Genomic DNA, 17,857 nt, shown 5'->3' on the forward strand with positions numbered 1-17,857 from the left:
GAGCAGAATGCAAATGTTACGTCCAATGCCTTCCTGGATGTCAGAAATGTGGACTGTATATCCTGATGGACTTCAGGATAATTGACATTCTAGCAAGCATGCCATCAGCTCAATAATTGAGGTACAGCTAGATTTTTCAGCCATTTATTTGCACTCAGGTTGGGTGCAGGACATGCCAGATATCTGATGCTTCTCACACCAGAGAGCTGGAAGCCTTGCTACCTCTCAGAGTGTCATATCCTGGGGGCATTCAGCATTTGGCTCAAAGTAAAAGGGGCTTTTGCAAGCAGTACTTTTCTTTCTGGGGTCAGGAATGGGGGGAAGGGGTAAGAGGAAATGATTGTGGTCTCGGTAAAATTTGCAGTCTTTCCTCCATTTTTTTTAGTCTTCTAGAGCCAGCCAGCAGTATGTGTCTGGAACAACGTGTCCAGAAAGAATTGCTGACCTCAGCAGCAAGGAGCAAGTTCATTAAGGCACACAAACCTCCTTTTTCTGGTACAATGTGCTATTGACTCGTGTGGGCCACACAGTCTAATCCCAAATTATTAAGAATGACCCAGAATCTGGCACACTGGCTTCTGCTGATTAATATCATACTCTGCAAGCAGTTTAGTCTAGCTTAAGTGGGGCTGCATCTGCATGTTAATTTTCAGTATAAGGATGAAAGAATCATGCCGTATAACTCTAACCATGGTTCCAACAGATCCAGATAGGAATTATAACATGCACCAGAAGGAATGAAAATAAATTTGCTCTGGGTTCAGAGTGGTCTGGTAAAAAAAAAAAAAAGAAGAGAATGAATTCACAACCCTTGCTTATATAAATAGCACCTGTTTTGACAAATTTTGTGTGCTTATGTTTTCTGAATTAACATGCTTCCAAAGTACCACTTTTTTTCAGAACATAAATGACAGCATTGGCAAAAAAATAACACAGGCTGTTACTATATATATGTGTTTGTAATCTTTAAGCTTTGCAAGGAAGAAATTGTTGAATTCATCCAGTAATTCTTAACCTTGCACACTTGCTTGGTCTTCAGCCATAGTACAACACACAAGTGTCTGCTTATTGGGTCTCAAAAGTCTGTGATCCACAGCACTAGTCAAGTAGTCCAGACGTGGATAATGGGTCCAGTGCTGGAAGATCTTCATTAATGACCCAGGCAGTGCCACAGAGTGAACCTTCAGCAAGTTTTCAGGCAGTACAAAACTAGCAGTAGTGGCTGATACACCAGATGTCATGCTGCCATCCAGAGGGACCTCAACAGCTGGAGAAGTGGGATGATGAGAATCTCATGTTGTTCAGTGAGGGGAAGTGCAAAGCCCTGCCCTGGGGAGGAGCAGCTCCAGCACCAGCACAGGCTGGGGGGCCACTCCTCTGGAAAGCAGCTCTGCAGAAAAGGCCCTGGGGGTCCTGATGGACACCAGGCAGGATGTGAAAAGAACTGTACCCTTGCCACTAAGGAGGTGAGAGGTATCCCGGTCTGCATTAGGGGGAGGAATGCCAGCTGGCAGAGGCATCTGGTTCTTCCTCTTTAGTCACTGCTGTCTACTGTTCAAAAGTGACACTGGAAATAGTGGAGAAGCATCCAGTGAAACAAACAGAACTTACTACGGGACTGCTGTATCTTACATACAATGAGAGAACGACAGAACTGTGACTGGCCAGCCTGGAGAAGAGATGGTGCAGGGAGTCTTACCAGCATACTTGATTAGAGGGAATGAAGAAGAGTCAGACTCTTCTCATGAGTGCTCACTCACAGGACAAAAGGTAATGAACACAATTTGAAATACAAAGAAATCCCCCTGATGGTCAAACACTGGCATAGGTTACCAAGAGAGGATGTGGGGTCTTCATACTTGGAGATGTTCAAAATCTAAGTGGACATAGAGCTGAGCAACCCGCTGTAGCTGACCTTGCATGTGACGAGGGGTTCCACTAAAGAATTTTAAGAGGTTCTTTCCAACTGCAACTCTTCTGTGATTGCACAATACTTTTCACACTACGCCAGAAATACTGCAGCAGTATTCTTTGAGCTCATTTGTATTTGCATTTCTGACATGTCTGCAAATAACAGACACAGTTTTTGCTCTTAGTGTTCGAGCTAATTGTTCCCTTGTGCTCTTTTGGATTTGGGTAGCTTTAACCATATTTAGACTTTAATGACCAAGAATCAAGATCCCACCTTCTGTGCAGGACAGCACTGAAAGGCTCACACTTAGAAATGCCCCAGCAGGGTGGATTTAAACAAGCTCCTTCCCTAGTAAGACCATCACAGCCACTCATGAAGTGATTTAACTCACAGGTGTCTGTCCAGGATTTTCAAAGAGGCTTACAAATTAGACATCACACTTGGTCTGCAATTTTTTACAAGACCCTAAGCAAACCCTGTAAAGTCCATAGGAACCACGGTAAGTATTCTCATTGCACACTCCTGAAAATGAATAGGGCTGAGAACCACACCTCTATAATGTTGAAGTGTGAGGCATAGGACATGGGAGACACAAGCCCATTTTTGGCACCTAGCTTGTTTTCCACACATCTAAAAACATTTTAATATAATCATAACCTACTTAGAAAAGTGAAGAGGCTGGGAAAAACAAGTACAAGAAAAATATTTATAAAATTAGGACAAAACATCCATAAATAAAATTTGCAAAAATTCTTTGTAAAGCTCCTTAACACTCATTTAAAGTTTTGCTCATCCACTGAAGTCAAGAACATTACAGATTACTGTTCTATTTAACCGAACCAGATGGGATTCACCCATTGCTACAATTCCAAAGTATATTTGTCTCTTCTCTCTAATCCCTCTTTCTCTGACATTAATGCAAGAGTCATTCTAATGGGTAGGCTTGTTATAAAGAACTCAATAGTAATAAAAAAAAATATTGAAATTGCTGTTCTTGTTGTTGAAGAATAAAATTATACTGTAAATTAAATCTGATTTTATGACATTTTGCATGCATATAGATCTTTGTGTGAACTCAGGGGAACATACTTTATTTGAGCTCTGTATTCCTTATACTTTTTAATTAATTTTTCTTTGTAATTCAGAATAAGTTTCTAATGGATTCTTGGAATAATATGGGGTCACTTGGGGGTGATTTTAATACCTGCAATTCCCATGGTTATTAATCAAAGACTTTTTAGCCTTTTAGATAAATTATCTGCCTTCTGTTTAGAAGATTGAGATTAAGAGTGTGAGAGAAATCATCCCTACTGACACAAAGAGAAAAAAGTCATGAAAATACAAAATGCAACATTTTGGATATCTCACAAAACTACAGAATGTGCTGCAGATTTTCAGTTTTCTTTCATCTAGCTTCATGAAAATAATTTGCTATGAAAATAGCAATGATTCTGAAAAGGGGTGATTTTTATTTACTGCCTATAAATCTCAGAAGCCGTCAGAACCAGTAAAACTTTTTTTTAGTTGAGGATTTACCATTTACAAGTTACAGGTTTTTAAAAAAAATCATTAGGCTTTTTAACCACCTAAGAAAGAAAGAAAGGTGTTCACTTAGCAAGTTTAGTTGGGAATCTAAATTTGCATACCCTTGAACAGTGGTTGTTACATTTTCATCCGCTGAATGCTGAATCATACAAACAGACACATTTATTTATGCAATTGATTTGATTCCTCTTGACTTCATGGTATCCAATAATTAGAAAAATCCTGGTTGATTTTCTGTTCACTAAAGAAACAAACCAGTTTGTTTTCCATATATTTTCACTTGATCTAGGAGCATATGACTGTAATGTCCTCAAGGGATACCAAAGATGAAATATACATCTGAATTGACACATTTATTGTGTGATTATATATGCAAAAATATATATAGCCCATTCTGCTCATCATTCAACAGTGATTAATCTGATATCAAGAATTCTCAAAAACCAAAGAATTTAAATTACCTGTGGACTTGACTTCAGCTTTTCACGTACAAGCATCCTCGTGTGTGAAAATTCAGTGTTTGTCTCTAGCTCACTTCTGTCTCTGTCAAAATGAAACTAATCACATTTCACAAAAGCATTTTAAGTATTTACAACAGCTCTGTATCATAATGTCCAAGTATTTCACGAATTTCCTTCACCTGAAGAAGGATGTGAGTTATCAGTTTGTTAACCTGAGACACAGCTGCCCCCAGAGGACAGTGGTTTTAGTTGTTCAGCTTAGGTGGGGGATGTGAAGCAGTTTAACTGCATCTGTGCATTGATCCAACTGGGTGGATTGACCTGGACCTATAACACATCCAGGTGACTCATCAGGTTCCATCACCTGCTTCCAGGGTACTGCTTACAAACTCCAACTGGCTCCTTCAGTCCATGCTGTGCAGCAAGGCGTTATATTCTTTCAGCTGCATGAAGTAAAGGGTAGGTTGTTTGTTTGAAGTCATGCAGAGGTCAGAGGACCTGGGCACTGCTTTCATAAATCTGAGGCTGTTGCTCATTCTGCATCTTGTCTTCTTTCTTAGCCACCACCCACACATAGCTGGGAAAATAGCAAGGCAAGGGAAAGACAAAGCAAAAGTCATCAAAAATTATCAGCAAGAAATATATAATCCTAAGTGGGTAAACAAACCCCCCCAAATATGCGGCCAAAACAGACCTAAGAAACATTTTTCACTTTCATCCCTCAGAAGCAATTTTCTGGAAAGAGAAAATGCCTTGATGAAAGCCACATAGAGAAGTCAGAGAACAGACATGAGATGAACAAAACAGCCCTTGAAGACAACTCTACATAGTGATGGACAATGTTCTCTGTAGCAAGTAATTCTTCCCCATGGAGAGCATTGCACATCTCTGCACAAGGCTGCATTTCACAATTTGGAAACCATCTTCAGAAAAATACATTTATACACATCATAGGGTATACAAGTATGCCTTGCTTCATCATTGTGATATCATGAATGCTACATGTCTTTTCTTCCTAGAAGAATACTTCAGAGGTCTCAGAATTTATTCTGACAACAAAGTAGAAAGATTAGCATAAGTACAAGTTTTCTCCATGTAGTGTAGAATATGCAGCGCACATTTTGCATGTCCACGGAAGGAAACAGTCAAAATACATATTATATATACATCTATTTATCTACACACTGAAAATGGAAGAAGACACACAGGCTTCAAGAATGTGCAAATATCAGCAGGTCTTTTTAAGGTATATGGGTTACTTGTATTGAAAACCCAGGCTTAGCATTTTGCAGAGCTGTCTCATTCTGAAAGTGAAGCAATTCTTCATTTGCCATGATGCTTCCATGGACTTGTGGGTAACTTTATGACATTAAACATGCAGGAGCATATTTGTTTAGTAATTAGAATACTAAAATGGTTATTAGGAACATCATCCAAATTTTCTATAATTCAACTCTCAGCTTTATTCAGGAGCACAAATGGCCAAATGGCTCAGCCTCACATGTGAAAGACAGAGAAGCAGTGTGACCAGATGGCGGCTGACCTTAAGGCAAGATAGAAATGGATGGGAAAGGCTTTTCTCAGCTGTGCTTATTCTAGGCACTGCTCCAGAAACTCACCTAGCCTGGGTAAGGGAAAAAGTTTTACTTTTTAAAATTCAAGTAGTTCTAGTTCAAAAATAATATCTTTGTTTCTAATAATGCAGACACCTTTTTAATGTCTTTTAAGATACATAAATTGGATGACAATAGGAAAAAAAGCAACTAAATTTACTTTTGTGAATCACAGCATTCCAGAGTTTGAGTGCTATGAGCGCATCATCTCTTCTAAAATCACATACTGCTAACAATTATTAACATTCTTCAGAGCTGACCATTGGAAAAACACTCATTGTTTCAGCTAAATGCATGCTTTCCTTTTGAAACAATTTGCAGTGTGAAGGTTCTCATTCTGTACTTTATGAAATGTTATGATAGGAAGTTTTCAAAAGCTGAAAGAAGACTCTGAAACAACCTGAAATTGTCATTATTATTTTCATTTTTCTTTGAGAGAATTAGGTATCTACTCTATTTATCTCAGTTAAAAGAAATCAGATTTCTAAATTTTGAAATCCTCTGTAAAATGTCAGTTGCTCTCTATCAAAACAAATGCAGTGTCTGATTCAAGGTTTGAGTCAAAGACTTTTTAAAACAGTGGAAGATGTTTAAATCTGTGTACTCTGGTTTTGATCCACAAAGGCTAAATTTATAGGGTATGAGATAAAGTTACATAAAGGAGTCACCTCTCTGTAGCTGTGTATGTTGACCCACTCTAGTGCTTTGCTCTTATAATGGTTTATCCATGACAGATAAAAAGAATGGAACATAATCAGAAAATCACAGCTAAGTTACAAAAATACAAAAGTAAACACCTCCTCATTTATTTTCACATACACAAAAAAAAAAAAAAAAAGGAAAGTGAAATTACTTCTTCTTGGGAATCCACTTGAAATCCACTTGAAGCATTAATTAAGCATGTTAACTTGAACGTGGTAAGAATGTCTGCAAAGTATTTTTGTCTTTTTTACCATTTTGTAGTTTTCTGTGGTTTATCTTACTTTTCAGCCATTCCTCTAATATTACCAAGACATTACTGTTCCTGAGAGTGTAATTACGTTATGTTGTATTCTTTTCAGTGGGTCAAATAACCTTTATAGTGCATTTTTAAAGAATCAATGATGCCTAAGGAGTCTACAATATATGCTGCTGACTGGGAAATTATATTTGTATTTAATTATGCAATACTGGGTGGAATTGAGAACATGTTGCAGAAAATGGCTTTGACTGACTGTTACATACTTTCTGCAGGTGTTATTATACACCAGGCTAACGTAGTTATCTCAGTGCTATATGGAAATGAAGGAGTTCAGCACAGGGGATGTTATATATTTAGTGTAGTTTGCTTTACTGGTCATGCAACACCTCTCATTCAGACAGACTGTACAAGCTTGCAAAAAATCATATACACCCTGCAGAATTTGATATTTGGTAATGAAAGACAGGTCTGTTAGCAGAGCTGAGGATGCTAGTGTTTCATATTTCCCCAAAATACACTTGACTTCATGGGAGCCCTACTGAATGGCAACAAATGAGAATCTGGCTTTGTGTGCACTGTCCCATGGGAATGTCATGGGTTTGTTACATGAAACTCATAAATCACTTTGATGATATCTGAACCTGTATTACCATAGGAACTCTACAGGCTGATAAAATATGCTTCTGAATCATGCAGAATGCACTTACTGCTCCTGGGCATTGAGTCAGATATTGAGACTACCCCTCACTGTGCCCTGAAACACATATTTTGTGCAGCACGGGTGCATATGTGTCCAGAAGGAGGCTGTTATTTGTACTTTGATTATTCTTTCATTATATCTTTGCACAGCTAAACTGGCAAGTCTTCCTGTTCCTGTTTAAAAACACAAACAACAGCTAGCGAGCACTTACCAGGTTTTCCCCCTTCAATATTTGAAGATTATATTGATTTGAGAAAATGAGAAAATAATGAGAAGTACTGAAGTCTGGTACAGGAAGACTGAGAACTTTTAAGTGTCAGGACTAATAGAGGGCAAACACAAGTTGTTGATGGTAAGAGCAAAATTGTAGGTTTTAAACAAAAAACAAAAAGAAAAAGTTATCTTCTAATTGGTAAGAAACTGAGGCATCCTGACACAAGAAGGATTTGTAAATTGCTGAAAAATAATATAATTTTAGCCCTGAATTCAAATTTCAGGCACAATGATGAGTTCAAACAAGATGTAGAGATGCATCCCCGGATAAACAGGTTACAAATCAAAGCTAACTGCACACAACTGCATAAGACAGTGCCAGATGCTGAGAGTATGGCATCATATCAGGCACAGTCTTCCAGGAAGAAGGATGAGGAATCTGAAGTCTGGGTATCCCACAATACACACAAATACTGGAGGAGCAAAATTAGACTGCAACTAGACAGAAAATAAAATTACCAGAGAAAAGAGTATCAACTAATTGCACTGAGAAAGAACAAAATTAGGAATCCTTAATCACACCATTAGGTACCAAGAAGGTTGAAAATAAAAGCCTTAGTAAGGAAAATTACTAAGTAATTCCTTAGTAAGGAAATTCCCTTCAGGAATTATTTTTCTTTAAAAACTCACTGTAGTGTGGAGCACTGCTGAACTTAAGTGGCTACTTGATTTTTTAAACAAAGGAGACATGGCAAGAGAAAAGGGTGGGACAAGACAAAGGGATGGAAAGCAAGAAATAACTATAATAATATTTTACCAGCTAAAGGCAGCAGCAGAAACTGGCCAGAGATGAACCAGACAGTGAGCATATGCAGAGCAAGAGACAGACTTTTTAGCCAAAGGCATACAATTTGAATCCTGCTGCAAATTTTTAAACAAGTGACTTTATGCACAAAGTGCACTGTGTTCTTATCAGGCTGAAAAGGTTCTGCTGAATGCTCACTGCTTTGTTAACTTAGCAAAGAGGCTCAGATTAAAAAGTTACACAGAACAGCAGATCTCCAGATGTGTCCATGCATCCGAATTTCAGTGTCTGGCTAGGGATATCTCATCTATTTCTGTGGGTCTGCCTGCTACTGAAAACATAATTTGCAGTGCTGATGCCTTATGGTGGATCTCTAGTTCTGGTCACTGATTTTGAAAATTGTTGTTCCTGGCCTTATTTATAAGATGAGTACGATGTTTTTTCACAGTGATCAGCCTCCTCATGCATACTTAATAAAAATTACTGCCATAAAAAATCCTATTTGACCCAGTGTAAGAGATGAATACAATGTTTAAACCCAGTTTCAAACAACAGGAGAAAGATCTTAAACCTTAGGAAAGCTCAGATGAAAATCGTTTGCTTAACTCTCGTTTTTCAGTAAAGAAGAACTCAAAACTTCATGTAATTGTGGGAGCCAAATACTTCAAATTCTCAATTCCAGATTAAAAAAAAATGTACCTTAGAACTTGTCTTGACAGAGGTCTAATTCAAAATCATGAAAGACAATAGAAGACTTTCAAAGTGCTTTGTAAACAGGCAGGGTTGATACCCTTTGGGTCCAGCAGTCAAGTTTTTCTCAAGTAATTTATGTCTTTCTGACCAATTAACAATTACATTGAAATCAGTTACATATTTCCATTTTTTTCTTTTTGAACTCTGTGTTTTCCAGCACATTCTGAATTAATGAATGAGAGGCCAACTAATTTCTACTAGACAGAATCAGTTTCTTGATACTTTAAAATATTTTTTTCTCCTTTGGTTACACCTTTTATCTTTTTCTCTATTTTTTTTTTAATGTTCTTAGCAGGATTGTGTTTCAGTGGAATCACACAAGATGTTAGTCAGATAACAGAACTGGCTTCCAATTCATGCTGTAAAACATTTCTAATTCTGGACTTCAATAATGACAATTATTCTTGTGCTCTGACTTTTCCTGTACTCATTACCACTTACCTCCTCCTCCTCCAGTCAAGTATTTTTCACTTTGTTAGACTTACCTCCTTTAGGCACAATTGTCATATATCAAAACTCTGTAAGACTTAAAAGTGCTACACAACAAATGTAAACTAATGTAACAGCTTCTGGAATATGACTGATCTTGTTAGCATGAACCTTTGATTTTTTGGTTTCTTTAACATAGAAAATCAAGCCTGCAAGGAGTCATTTTTCAGTGTGTATCCCATTAATTCAAATACTTCTATTCAGATAAAATGAATTTATTAAGTAGATTTTGTTAAATTCATTACCAATTTTCTTCTGTGGATTCCATCTCTTGTTTATTCAGTTTCATAAAGAAAAATAATAGTGCTTTGGTTTCCACAGAGTATAGATGATTTAGAAGTGGGTTCCTGAGAAATACTTAATTTTCAGTAACTCTTCATTACTACTATTAAAACAGCAGGTGTCAAAAATGTCAAAAAGGCTGCTCCTTTGTCTTTTCATTATATTCTGCTTTTATTTTTGTTCTGTATTTACAGAATCACAGAATGGGTCAGGTTGGAAGAGACCACAATGGGTCATTTGGTCCAACCTCCCTGCTCAGGCAGGGTCATTCCAGAGCACATGGCACAGGATTGCATCCAGATGGTTCTTGAATATCTGCAGAGAGGGAGACTTCACCACCTCTCTGGGCAATCTGTTCCAGTGCACAGTCAACCACATAATAAAGAAATTCTTCCTCGTGTTTAGGAAGAACTTTCCATGCGTTGGTTTCTCCCTCTGGTCCTATTGCTTGGCGCCACCAAGGAGAACCTGGCTCCATCCTCTCAGCACTCTCCCTTGAGATATTTATACACATTAATGAGGTCCCTTCTCAGCTGTCCCTTCTTGAAGCTGAACAAGCCCAACCCCTTCAGCTTTTCCTTAAGAGAGGTGCTCCAGACCCCGATCAACTTTGTATCCCTCTGCAAGGCCTGCTTCAGGAGCTCCAGGTCTTTGCTGTGTTGTGGAGCCCAGAACTGGACACAGATGAGGACTCACCAGGGCTGAGTAGAGGGACAAGGTAATCATTGACCCACTGGCAATGCTCTTCCCAATGCACCCCAGGATACCATTGATCCTCTTGGCCACAAGAACACACTGCTGGCTCATGGAATGATGCTGTCCACCAGGACCCCCAGGTCCTTCTCTGCAGAGCTGCTTTTCAGCAGGTCAGTTGCCAGCCTGTGCTGATGCATGCAATTGTTCCTCCCAGGTGCAGGACCCTGCATTTGCTTTTGTTGAATTTCAGAAGGTTCTTCTCTGCCCATCTCTCCAAGCTATTATTTTTAAAATGCTTAATTAATCACTGTTTTACTAGTTCTCTTAATTATTCTTAATTATTTTTATTTGCATGAGAACTACCAGCTGACTTACCTTTAAATTTGTACAGCGCCTACTCTTGGTTAACTCACAGTAAGAATTTTTCATACAATTGCCCATGGTGAAGAGAGTGGCAGGACAGACACCCCCATAGTGATAATGTGGCTAGTTCCAGTAAGAGTCTATTTGAGCTAAGCAGGAGGTTAAGCAGTGGAAATGACAGGAGAGCTGCTCTGCTTCTGCACGCATTCAGGATTGAACCTCTCTCATGTGGGATGTCTTCTCATTAGTGTCAGTTACAAAGGGCAAAAATTTGTCTGTGTTAAAATGTGTAATGAAAGTATGAGTGTACTTTGTGTGAGTTACTAAATAACCTTTGCTGGTGAGAAATTTCAGTTATTACTTAACTGGGACAAACTAACATAAACTAGCATTCAATATTTCATCCTAAGTCCTCAGGGCATGCATAATGTCTCTGCTTTCTTGTCCCCAAAAACCCACTTTCCAAGCAGTCTTTAAGTCCTCTAATAGTGTTCTGAAAAGGAGACATAATTAGGAAAAGATCTCTATTTCTCTGAAAAGAAAGGAGTCAAAAAGGAAAGAGGGTACACACGGCATGTACAATGGCTTGTGTCCTTTGCCTGGTATCTCCTTATCTTCTTATGAAGATAATTCATGAGTGAAAGCCACTTCCATTGGAATGTCAGTATCAATGTCAGTTTGTGGGATCCAACTTCAGCAGAATTTCCTTGTGGTGTTGCTGCAAATAGCTTGTGTTGATTTGGCTGCTTGTGTTTTGTGTTTTCTGTTGTCCGAGTTAATTGCATGTTGGAAGCATAGGACAATATAATGCATGTGAACTACTGAATTAGCTGGAGTTTTATTCTTCTTGAGCCACAAAGCCAGAATCTGTTTTTCTTTTCATACGGAAGGATCCTGTAGGGAATACTTACTGCACAGAAAACTGTGGCTCCAGCTTCGCAGGAAAAAAAGGAGGAGAGATGCCTTGACACTTTTAAACACAGAACTCACCTCTGTTGGATCATGGCAGAGGGCTTAAACTGTAGATGTAAATGCAATGTGCAAAGTGAGCCAGCAAATTTCAGAACATCCAGAAAGATAACTGTGGTTTTTATTCATGTTGGACAGCAGCTTCCTTGTATGATGGTAATGTTTGGCAAAGGTACTGTTTTGCTGCATATGAAAAGAAACTCTGTCACCATGTAAGCACACAGGAATTTTTGCATTGGCTTAGATGATACAAGTTGATGATCTGTATGAGTTGCTTCAGCTGAAAGATGAAATTTCCAACAATGACAAAAATGAATTTATAAGCTCATATTCTTGTTTAAAAACTGATCCTAAGTATAAAAAACTGTTTCTGCAAATGAAGACTTACAAATGAGATATAGTTACATTTTAATGAGAGTTAACATTCCATCAGTTAATTAAATTAAATCATATTTATCCCTAGTGTAATATCTTTGTGGCTTCTGTCTTATCCCTTTCTTGTTTGTTTGTTGTTTTGTTTCAGCTACCCAGAAAAAGCTTATTCCAGTATGCTTCTGAGAAAAGTTCTTTGTTTCTGAAACTCTGCTTCTAACACTTACACCTCTGCTGCAATAAAGTGTTCACCTCTTTAGAAGCCCCTTATCCCCATGCTCCTCACAGTTCTGGGAGGCAGCTTTTCTAAGACCACATCTCTGTGTTACCTCTGCAGCTGGGGCTTTTAGGTTGGGTCTTGGCTCTAAGCTCTCCCCTATGAATGCATCACTCTGCTCAACATGTATTGCCCACCATCCACAGGCCACACCATCTTTCTTCCTCTGTCTGTGCTACTATCTAATATAAAATATTCTAGACTTTATGTGGAGTATACCTTCCTTCTTTAAAAGTTACCTTCCTTATTTAAAAATAAAAGTAATGTAAACCTCTTTTTTATAAACTTTTGTAATTTTCTCTGCCTGAATTACTATTTGGTACAAATTTATTTTAAAGAACTCAATTTTTTTAGGTTCTGTCTTCTGCATTACTTACTGCCTTACTGCATTTTTTTGGGGAAGGATTTTGTTGGGTTTTTTTTTCTTGGGAGGGCAGGGGTGGGGGTGGCTAGTGTGTTAATTAAGAAAAACTTAAATTTGTTTGAAAGATAACATCTTTCCCTCACATAGATCTCCAGTGAAACTAATGGTAACCTCCAAACAATTTAGTGAGGACCTGTAACAGTTCTGGATTTATTTCCTTTTCTCTGAATTCTGCTTCAGATCCTGTTTTAATTTCTTCTGACCATTTTTATTCCTAAGGGCATCCTAATTATTTCTTCCATCATTACATGCCAGAGATATGATCTTACAGATTTCATCCTCGGTTTTATTCTTTCTGATATAATCGGCTAGCTCACATTCAAGAATCTGTAACTTTTTCATAGTCAAAGAAGAAACTGTTTATGAATGTAGATATTTCCTTTTTGGAATCCTTCTTTTTTTTCAACAAGGAATATTTTCCCAGTTCTCTGTCCCTGGATTTGGTAGGAATCAATAAAGAAGGTGCTTTTACTCCTCCAAATGTTTCCTAATCATTTTTCTGGCACTTTGTCTCTTTAGTTTTCACTCTTATGTCTTTCTTTTTTCCTTACACCATCTCTGTTCTTAATGTTGGAATGCTAACACAAATTTAGCAAGAAAATTCCATTAGTAGGGAGTGTATTTATTAATGAATAAAAGTTATTCAGCTGTAAAGAAAGAAATAATCCTTTTGTTTGATTTCATCAGGAAAGGTGCAGGCATATCTTGAAAAATATATTAAAAATTAAATTGTATTAAAATCTGATTTATACAGAATATATGTAAGGTGAAAGCATTTTGTTGGTGCTACAAATTCTTTTTGAACCATGTGTTGTTTTGGTTTTCTTCTTTCCTGCATGTAGTCATGAATAAAAATGAACCTATGAGCCAAACCTGAATTTACAATTGCATGCATTATCTTTATGTAGAACGGTCACATTTAAACTAACTTAACAATTTTAACTAAATATGTTGGCAAGTAGGATTTGAGCTTGACCATGGACTTGTATTGTTGTGGAAATAGATAATCAAAATTAAATCCAGCTCATATTCCAAAATAGGCTGTCTCTTTAGAAAAGAGAAATTTAATTCTTAAAGTCTATTTGTGCAGCAGTAGAAGGTTGAGAAAAAAATTCAATAATCATGGCTTTCTATTTAGCAAGAACACAATATTTCCATAAACTTAGTGTGAGCAAAAACCTCTATGTTAAATCCAGAATGAATAAACTAGCTGAACTTGAAAGGTTCTGAAGTAAGAGTTATTTCAATTTAATAGTTTTGTGCTGGTCTCTGAGTACTCAGGGACTTAATACTTTGAAATGGAATTGGCACAACAATCAGTGAAGTGAATGATGTCATTTCCCAAAAGGCCAATTCAGGTTCTCCTTTTCCAGACAGATATTGTATGCTCAAACTTTGTTCTTTATTAAACAGAGATATGTAAACCTCAAGAAGATATTAATTTCAAACTTTCAAATAGAGTTAATGCTTGAATTTCATAATTCTAAGGTTAAATCTTCTCTATCTGTCTGATCTGGTTGAGCAGGGAAGGTAAAAAGGACAATTAAAAAACCCCTATAACCTCCTGCCTACTCCAACGTTTTTCTTTGGCTTTATTAATCTCTTCCTCTCCCCTTTCATTTAAGTTTCTCTTTTGTTCTGTTTATGACCATTCCAGTTTTCAGATTCCTGGATCTTGCAGCTGTTCTTTTCCTGAAGTGATATGGAAAGGTAGCTGTGAAAAATTTTCTAGGTAAACTTCATTATTTTCTCCTTCTCTGAAATACTGTTGACAAAGATGAGATTAAAGGTTCTTCTTAGCTGAGGTACAAGAGCAGTGAAGATACTTCAGTTTGTGTTGTTCTGTATGTTGAATTAAAAAATTAATATAGAAGTATATAGTATATGTGTCCAAATCAAGTATACAAAGAAGCATTTAACTGTTTTAATTTTCTTTCAAAGACTCTCAGAACACTCCAGCCAAGATATACTCACACATACTAGGTTCAACAGTGTCTTTGCATGATCTATATAACATGCAAAATATGTGGTGAAAAGAAAAGAAATTAAATGAATAATTTTAAAGCTTCATCATTACCATAGTGCTTGGAATTGGTTTAATTTATTTAATTTATTTGGTGTTAATTTGATTTCCTTTATCTTATCGTCCTTGGCCTGCATCAATTCCACTTCACTTAGTCTGTGCATCCTAAGATTTGCTTCCAAGAGCAGTAAGATGAATCGTTCTTTGGAGGTAACAGCTTTTTCCTTTAGTTGTCGAGGTAGCCAAGACAACTCACTAAACCTAGGTAAAACTCCATTTGTTGTGTAAAAGGATCATTTCTCAGCTGTATAATGCTCACCTGCTGCTCAGGAAAACAAAAATTGTGTGCTGGGACTAGATCTCTTCCCAAGCTAAGCAATAATTTCTAGGAAAATTCCTTTCTAGGGTGAATGCATCAAAACATAAAAGTACCTCTACAATGTGTTCCCTGGACATGAGGTAACCACTACAGAGGCACACCTTCCCTGCCAAAAAAGTACAGTCTTTATTGAAATCTGGTAACGTTCTCAAAAAGACAGGAGCCTTAGCACTCCTCCATATTTTGCTTTGTATTTGAAGTAACCACAGAGAGCGGGTCACACACAAATTCACACTTGGCCATGGACACAGGAAGGGGTGGCAGCTTTGGGGATGCTTGCACTGAGTGTGCAAGTTGCCAACCACTACTCTGAGCAAAATATTCTGCAGCTGCTGTTGCTTTGATAGTTTGAGTTGTATGCATTCAAATAGAGAAATACAAGAACATGACCATTGTTAATGCTTGTAAGTATTACCTAGTGCTTGGCAACATCATGTGGTCTTAAAATAACCAGTGGTTGCAGGCCTCTCCTCTCTGTCTTTTTGCTAATTGCCATGTTAATGAATTGTTGACGTGTGATTTGAGGAAAGTGTCAGTGATTACACAGCAGAAAGGTGAAAATTGCAACAGTGAGCGTAAGTAATGCCAAGGTCTAGGTAGATGTCTTGATAGCCTCTTGTGGCACTCATTTAAATTTCAATTGTCTTTTTTTTATGCACAGCTAGGACTGGCATACTGAATTCATATAAACACTTAATATAAAATTCTAGCCATTCATTATAAGATTATTTATTTTAGTACCAGAGTTTTCCTTTAATAATTTATAAAGGGAGAAATAGCTACTTGTGAGATTGAGATCTTGGTTGTTGTTAAAGATAAAGTCTGGGAAGTAGCAGAAATTCAGAGGAATAATGCTGTACAAGAACTTAGCACTAGAGCAGGCTAGCTTTCAACTAGGCCATCTTAATTCTTCTATATTGAGCCTAATGTAAACTCCCTAACTATGTTGCTGATCCCCAGGTAAATTTTGGACCACAGAAAACAGGGACCCACATTTGGAATTCTGACAGTATGTGTTCAAGCTGCAGAGGGGTTCTTCCTCTAGATCTGATCCCATGTAACCTCTGATCTAAAGGTAAATATTCAGAGATACGATGGTCCCTTCTCACTGTTACTGGGAAAATGGGGGTCTGAAGCACTGGCTGAGCGGCAGCCTAACGTGAGGGCAAAGGACCAAGCTCTGTAAGAATATCAGTGCGTTCCATTTATGTGGCCGTGTTTTTGGAACGACACCAGGAAAACCCCAAGTGGCATTATTTGGTACCACCGTCGGAAGTGTACTACAAGACAAAGACCCAGCAGGAGGATGAACCAACGGGACCAATGCACCGTACGTTGCTTAGAAGGAGCTACAAATACACACAGCATTTTGCGAATGAGTTGGAAAACAAACTACTTTCCCAAGAAGCTTCCATTTGAGCTAGTGAACTCTTTATGGAAAAATAAGAAGAATAAGTTATGTACTAGGTATGTTCTTTATAAAATTCTGAGAATTTATTATCCGTAAGAGGATGGTAAGGTAAACTCAATTAACTTTTAAACAGGGAAGAGATTTTTGCCCCTACATTTTCAAAAGAAAAAGAAAGCAAGAGATTTATTTCATTTTTATTGAAAATAAAATTAATTTTTTTCTTGCTTTATATAACTATACAATAAAATAAAGACTAAAAACTTATTTTAAACCACACTTTAAGTTTTATTTTTGATGGTTGTTTTCTTCAAGAAATATTACTGAATAATAAAGCTCCAGATCTCAGCATACAATTGCAACTGATCTATAGTTATTATAGTGAAACAACTGTAATTATTCTTAGTTTATTAAAACTATAGTAAATCACTTCTAATAATAGCAGAACTATAGTAATCATATTGAAGAATAGCTGCAAGTTATTATCTCTATATTTACTCTACTATTATAATAATTACAGTTCAACTATATGGTTTTATTTAATGCAATGCCTAAATTTACCACGGCAATTTCATTCAAGTTTCTTCCTATACATATTTCCTAGAATACAATATGTGAAACTTCTGGTGAGAACTAGGAAAGCTTCATATATGTTTTTAAAAACTGTCATTAAAAAGATTGGTAATTAAATAATATAATTTAATACATTTGAGGCCTTCATCAACCAAAAAATATTTGTCTTTTGTCATGGTACAAGAAATTTTTGCAACATGATGAAACTAATTTTTGAGACTAAAAGAGAAAATAAGCTATATGTTTAAAAACATTTGACAGATTTGTTTTCTTTAAAATTCTCCAAATATTTTTTAAAGTGGTAGACAGGCAAAACAGTCTCTTTACTGTCTTGTCTTAGTAAAACAAAAGTTACAAACAGTGAAAATGGACAGAAATTTGATAGGTTCTGCACATAAGGGGGCAATTTCACTTATTTTGAGAGCAGGATTTGTCTCTGTGTTAGGCATTCCAGTTTCACACATTGAGTTTCATGACTCGCTGTAAGGCCATTTGCTTTTCACATATTTAGCTTGCATATTCTTACAGTTCTTACCAAAAGCCCACTGACACTATTTTTGTACATCAACATTTCCTTCTGTAATATTTCCTGCATGTCACCCATTAGAGGTTATAATCCAGAAAATTTTGAAACCGTAC

At 37.0% G+C, this 17,857-nt stretch overlaps 1 long non-coding RNA gene across 1 annotated transcript; it reads left to right on the top strand.

Moving 5' to 3' along the window:
- The first annotated feature begins 10,389 nt into the window (after positions 1-10,389).
- LOC136301897 (uncharacterized) lies at positions 10,390-16,890 on the top strand. The gene is made up of 3 exons (XR_010723954.1): positions 10,390-10,600; positions 16,198-16,312; positions 16,474-16,890. It is a non-coding gene; the product is annotated as an uncharacterized lncRNA (long non-coding RNA).
- Positions 16,891-17,857: the final 967 nt, after the last annotated feature.

Source organism: Chamaea fasciata, unplaced genomic scaffold, assembly GCF_029207755.1.
Source record: "Chamaea fasciata isolate MVZ Bird 193981 ecotype frontalis unplaced genomic scaffold, bChaFas1.0.hap1 SCAF_1, whole genome shotgun sequence".
Taxonomy (NCBI): Eukaryota; Metazoa; Chordata; class Aves; order Passeriformes; family Sylviidae; genus Chamaea; species Chamaea fasciata.